Below are 7,139 nucleotides of genomic sequence, written 5' to 3' on the forward strand. Positions count from 1 at the left end.
AGAGCCCGCTCCCCGCCGGGCCGCGGCTCTTTGGGAGGCTGGCGGTACGCTGAGGCACAGCGCAGTGCCTCGCCCCACGGCCATCGCCCCTGCGCTGCCCTGCAGTGGCGCCGGTCACGGACTCAGGCAGGTTGGTCAAACGAGGCAATGGAGGCGACCAGACACGCCAGCGTGCCAGTTAACACGGGTGCCGAAAGGTAAACGCGGGTGGAGACAGGCAGGACCAGGGCACAGCACGATCGTCCGTCACTGTTCGCGAGTGAGCGCTCTGCAGGGACGGGGGGTTGCAGTGCCGGCGGACGTTTCTACACCCCGTGGTCAGCACAGATAGAAAAGAACTAATGAAGAAACGAAGTGTCACTAAACAGTTGGTGCAAGTTAAAGTTCAAGCTTACAACAAACACTTCGGTCTTGAGCGCGCTGTACCGCAGCTCTTCTGCCTGTAGGTTTCAGCTGCATCGGCAGCATCACCATATCCTCCTTTTCTGCAAAAGAAGCCAACAGTTGTAGAGAAAACCGGTACAAAAGGCAGTGGGAAAGAAAGGTGACCTGGCACAATAGATTGCCTATACCAACCCTGCTTTGATTTGCAGATGAGCAGCTTAAGAGAGAAGTATCTTTAAAACAGGTAATTGGCTGTGACTGGTTCAGGAGGCACCCAGGACATGAACAGCATTAATGGATGCACTGCTAGATGCACTGCTTTCACTTACCACTTAATCACTCGATTAACAATTCAGGCAAAAAGCCACACACACCTCATGCAAATATCTAGCTATCCATTAGGCATAATAAGTGAAATGAAATTACCATGAGGATATTTCTAAATCAGCTAATAATTGTGTTTTTACAAGCCGGTAACAATTGGTTAGCTGATGAGGGGTAGACATCCATGTGTATTTGTTGCATGCAGTTAGTATATGCCCTGGAGAGAAACTTTATTCATCCATACTGCCGTCACTTAAAAGCAGCAGCGAGCCCAAGCGGTGAGCACCATCTCCTCTCCTTACCTGTGCTTTCTGGCTCCTAGGGCCAACTGTGTCTCGGCGCTGGTGTCTACAGAAGAGTCCGAATTTCACACATTATTCTCTTTTTACAGAAGTGCTATGCACACAATGTATTTATCAGGACCAATTTTGAATAATTCTTAAAAACATAATAAAAGACTACTTCAAAAGAAGGAGAAACGCGTCAACCCCTTTTTAAAGGCATGCAGATCTGTGGCACTTAGAGCAACGACCCAACTAGATCTCCGTTCGGACCCGCATGACTGTACACAGATGTCAATACAGGATTTTGTGGGCACGGCCGAAGAGACAGCATTTTGGCAAGCACAACGTCCTTGCCTCTGTGCCACTACGTTTGTGTTAAAGACAGGAAGAACAAGCCAGATACCTCACCGACACCAACAGGCGCCGGGTCATGCTGTATGGGAAAGTCAGAACTCAACATGCGATTGCCAAGTCTCACGCAAAATAGCTGGAAAGAACCAGCATCTTTCCTCTTTCACTACATTCAGCATATGTAAATTAACGACAAATGCAATATTATTTAATAGCCTTATGAGCTATGAGTTTCACATCACAAGAAAAAAATTTAACTGAAGCTTATTAAGTTTAAATTCAACTTTATCAGCTCTGGAAACAAATACTGTGTGCTATAAATAATAATGCTAAAGCAACAGACAGACTTAAGACTTACTGGGGGTTATGTTGGGGGGTTTTTCAGAATTTATTTGCAGTTCTTTGGGTATAACATTATTGTGGTATTTTTCCACTTAGGATGTTTCTCTTTGAGAAAATGACAACTTTTTTTCCCCCCTGTATCTTAACTTTAGAACTATATATGCTACTTTTTTTTTGATCTGGGAATATATTTGGGCATATCACCTTAAATTAATATTCCATCAAGCACAAAAGGCCTTACAGGTCTACATTGTGGCAGATGCAGGAATGTTGATTTTTAAATGCCTAGCTCTTATTTATACGGTATTTTAACCAGAAATATAAGCTGCAGTAATAGAAATTCAGTGGGGATTTTTGTTTGGCTAGGATTTTGCTCTGCTTTATATTTGATAATTGAATACTTTCACGATCCTGCTCCCTAATCCCACACACAGGACACAGTAGTCAGCAGGCTGCTGTTTGGGCTGGCCCCGCTGCATCCAGCATGTAGAAATCTGGAGCAGACCACGAGAGCTCTCACCGTGATCCCTGTCAGCACCTTACTCTTTCTGTAAGAAAGCCAACCAGCAGCTCAAATTAATTGTATCCTCATCACATACATACTTTTGCCAGGCAATAAAAGAAAGCTAAATCCACATACTTCAAATAATTCTTATTCACCTGCATATCTGTCCATACGCAGCTGTTCTTTATTTCTTTTACTATGGGACTCAGAACGATTACAAACAGAGTCTTACTTTCCGAGTGAGGCGGAAGGGGCAGGGTACACGTTATACCAGCCACGGGCTAGGCTAGTCAAAGAGCACTGCGGGAGCCCAGCTGGTTAAGGCTGTGCAGTAAATTATTCATTTATCTGAGAGTTCTCTCCTCACACTTTTTCTCCTAGGTGAACCCCTTCTCTAGCCTTTTGATCATTTGGTTACTTGAAGAATGGAAGCAGAATTTTCAAAAATGCACTATTGACCTGCTGCTGTTGCTGTGATTGCCTACGGGAACACCCTTCACCGACTTCAGGAAGACCAGAACTAGACCAAAGCCCACCCTTTTTATTTTTCTAAGTACTTACAGTCAGCCTTCTACTGACCTGCCAGCTCTGTGTGGTTAACTGCTGAACATGCCCACCCCACCTGTAGTAAGAGTTAACAGCACATTAAAAGAGCCTGCTCAGAAAAGGTGGCCTTTGCCTGCAGGTTACTTTATGGGTGTTTAACATCTATTTCAGGACCGGATCTTTCTTGAGAGTGCCCCCAAATACCTGAAGAGCTCTGTGAGGACCTGGCACTCCTGAACTCCATAAGCAAGACACACTGGGCACCTGCTCCCTCAGGTGAGGTAAGGCCATGGCCAACGCTGGCAGCCCAGGAGGCTGGGAAGCATGAGCTGCCTCCAGCCCTGTCCTGCAGGAAAGGGAATTTCACCAGGAAGCGCCACTCCTCTGGACATCGCCGTGGACAGTGGCTGCCTCTGCACAGTGCTGGGAGAGGCGGTGCAGGGAACAGGGCAAAGCACAGCCATAGCTGGCTGGCATTTGTGCATCCACACCTCCTGTTTCATACCCTTAGAAGAAGAAACAGCATACGACGTACATCATCAGGATCAGGGGTAGAATGGCTCCAAATCTGCATTGCCACCATCACCTAAAACTCACCCTGCAGGACAAATTTGTTTCCAGCTAACAAGACGATTTAAAGATTGAGCATATGCTTATGTCTAAATTAAAACAGCTATATATTCTGATCAGTTTGTACCTTCTTTGGGACAAGAATCTTCTCTTTAAATAAATAGCAAATAATAAATTAACATAGTTTCATAAAAGTATTAGAGTATTTCTAACCAGATTCTTAAAAAGTACAATGGGGGGGTTTTGTTGTAGATCAAGGAGCAAAAAGAGAACAAGATGCAATGAGGGAAAATGTACCTGAAAGACGATGTACCTGTTTCATACAATCACAGAGATTAATTAGTTCAAAGGAAAGAAAGTGGGTTTTGAACTCTTTGGTAAGATGAGGACATCCTCCGGGTATTTAATGCCTCTGATAACATGTTCCATCGATCGGTTGTCTATAAATACAGGACCACGTTTACTTGCATTTACCTCTGGCATTCTTGATAGTTTAAGAAAAAAACAGTATTATGATTTTTTTTCTTGAGAAGTTTCAGTCATGCCCTTCACTTGCGCTTGTAATTTTGTACAGCTGCATCACATGAATATTCTAGCACGTGCCTTGCTGGCACACAGGGCCACCAGGTCTCTTTTCGTATTTCATGTGAACCAACAGAAGAAACCTCATTTTGTTTATAAATATTAGGCAAAGAGATTTAGGTGAAAATCAGTAAAATACCTTAAGTCATCACAAAGTATTTGCCAAGATCTAGGTTTAGGAGGTGTGGCTGCCATGAAGAGTGCAGGGATAGTATTTACATGCTAACACGCTCAACTATGCCAAAACTGTATGGTCCATGCAAAACCCAGCAGGGACAGCTTTAGATCTTAACAGTAGCAAAGTCTTAAAAGACGTACAGAATCTCCAGTCTGCTGGCACTGCCACATCCTGCTACTTGCTCGACCCAGAAAGAAAACAGCGTATATCTTTCTGGAAAGAGACAACTAAACTAGAGTGAAATCCTTAGCTGAAATCAGATGTGCATGGGGCTAAAAAGTAGGGGTTTCAAGCCACAAGATCTCTAGGTTTGTTGCCCGTGCCCAGAGAAACCTGACCAAATACCCTAAAAGTGAGTGATGTTTTCCTTTACCTTGGAGGCAAATAGATTGATCTTGAGTAAATAATGGCTTGCAAAACCCTTTTCCTGAACTCCTTGCCCAATTGAGTTTCTTTAGACCTATGATCTTTTAAAGCAGCAAGAAGGGGGGCATGTGTGCTGTGAATAGGAGGGGAACCTCAGTAAGTTCCTGCGATGGCATTTCTCCCCACATCCTGCTCCTGGGCCAGCCAAGTCCCCCAGCTGTTGACGAGCCGGCGGAGAGGTCAATGTGGTTGCAAGGTTTTAAACATGCATAGAAGTTTGACGTATTACTTCCACTAAACCCATCAGGCAGGTAATTCCTGTGCAGTCCTGAGAACTTGTACGGTATTATCAGAGGAGTCACCACCATGCCCATGTGGCTCCGAGGCACGCAAGATGGAAGGGAAAGGACAGGACAATAGAAGAAAAACTTCAAGTTCAATTTTGCCAAAAATTACCTTGAGCTCTGAAAAGATGCAGCTGTCCATCTGTCCTCTGAAGAGAACTATCAATCGGTTCAGAGTCATTGTGCAGGGAGCAGTGGCACAGACACAAAAATAAGCCCAGATCTCATCTCGAGCAGCATGTCGTTTTGCTCTGTAAGGCTCTCCTACTAGTAGACAGCAACAAAATGAGATGACCTAAGAGAGACAAAGCTAGTGGAATTTGAAAATTGGCAGTTAAAGGTTTGATCGCCAATTCTTGGTGATCCATGGAGTGACGCTTTCTCTTCAAGTCTTAAGGAGCTGACATAATTTGTATGTCATGCCTAAGGAAATTGGGTGAATTTCTGTGTGAGTAGTTGTTACCTCATGGAGTCTGCAACCTCTTGTGTTAGAGTTGAATGGCCTCTAACTTCAGGGTGTCGTTCCTAAACTATAAAATGGATCTGTGAACTGCACAATGGTGTGCTTTACTTACCTGTGTATGAACTCTGAAAGTGATATCATTTCTTACCTATAGATCTTTCCTAGAGACGCATTATTACACTGTAGGTACTGGTGGAGAGAAACTGTTATGGAAATGATTCAGGGGCTTCAGAGAGTGAGATAGCATTTTATTTTTTCACATAGAAAATTGCTCACATCTAGTCCATTCAGACATAGTCAATACATTCCAGCACATTATACCCGACAATGACAGTGCTAAGGACTTAAAAATGAACATATCTTTTGTAAGTTAGTGAGTCAATTTAAAGAAAAGATTGAGCAGCAAGAAGACTCATAACCGAACCAGTGTTTAAATAAATTTCTAATACAAGCCAACCATACCAAACTGACCTGTGAACAGTGCACACAGCTTCTCCTTTCCCCCTCCTTCTCTACTCTCACAGTATATGAAATCCTGCTGTAAATGACTTAAGAGTTTATTAATTTTCTAAATCACTTGCATGTTCATATTTTGGGTCTAATCTTGTGAGGTACTTGATATCAGACGGGATAACAGCCTGATAGGTTTTTCCACCCAGAGTGCGCACACAGTTTTGGGTGGAGTATGCGTTATGACTACATGGCATCCAGAAAAGTGTCTTTTTAGCACAGAGTATTTTTGATGTCCATAAAATGCTGGTTTCCCTCAGCTTCTGGTGACTAACACTCTCAAGAACTCAAACCTTTGGAGCTAAAAGGAAAGCACGCTTTCACATTTGGTTTTATAGCTGAACAGGTATCTGCTGTAAACCAAAATCTTGGGGCTTATACACAACTCAGAGCAAGCTGCCCCTGACCACCCGCAGTGTGTACAGCCTGGGCAAACGGGCTGCACTTGGTAGAGGAGAGCAACCTCTTCCACAGGACTGGGGGCATCGTGTTTGTCTGAGCCTGCCCTTCCTCTTCCAATCCATAGAGTAGAAACACTAAGGCGATTTAGATTGTAAAAGTGAGGTGAAGAAAACAGATCTTTGACTGATGCAGCAGGAGGTTTCTGCTGAATTCCCCTCCTGTGCAAAGCACTAAGTAGTTTGCTTTCAAAAATTCTTAAAAATATCTTGAAAGCATTATGACTCTGTTTTCTACAGAAAACTGTGATACATGTTCTAAACAGTCCTGTTCTCTGGGATTATATGAGGCTTCTGGGAACAGCAATAAAATCCTGAAAATTTCTCCAGAAAACTGGAAATACCAGCAGATCTCAGAGGAAATTAAAATATTTATTGCTGCCTTGCCTGCTCCTACTTTGTGTCAATCTTAAGTAACAGAGTTAGTTTAAAACCAATTGCAGTAGTCCATCCCAATAAAAAAGTAATGTGAAGATCAGATATGCCTATGAATGACAGAAAAACCAATGTCTGATGGTGTTTGTGGAACACTTTCAAGGATTCTGCTATTCTGTCTTTCCACTGCTATGAAAGACAAATTATATTGTTAAAGCCCCACCTGCTATGCTTTAAGGGTATCCCTTCAAATTATGATAACTGAGAACATTGTTTAAAAATCTTAATTCATATTTTATTACCAATTATTTACCAAACCCATAAAACTACCCACTCAACTATGCACAGCTTTACCTATACATAGCTGTTAGAACTACACATTTATCAATCAAAATCAGAGACACCACCCAAACCATAAAATGGAACCAGACACTCTTACCCTCTTTGAACAGTCTAATAAATAAATATAAATACATAAATATTGCAGAAGAATAGTATATATATTCCTTGCACCAATAGAGGTATATTATTTATCTGTAGTCAACAGTAAGATCTGC

Source organism: Buceros rhinoceros, unplaced genomic scaffold (assembly GCF_000710305.1).
Source record: "Buceros rhinoceros silvestris isolate BGI_N320 unplaced genomic scaffold, ASM71030v1 scaffold15720, whole genome shotgun sequence".
In the NCBI taxonomy this organism is placed as follows: domain Eukaryota; kingdom Metazoa; phylum Chordata; class Aves; order Bucerotiformes; family Bucerotidae; genus Buceros; species Buceros rhinoceros.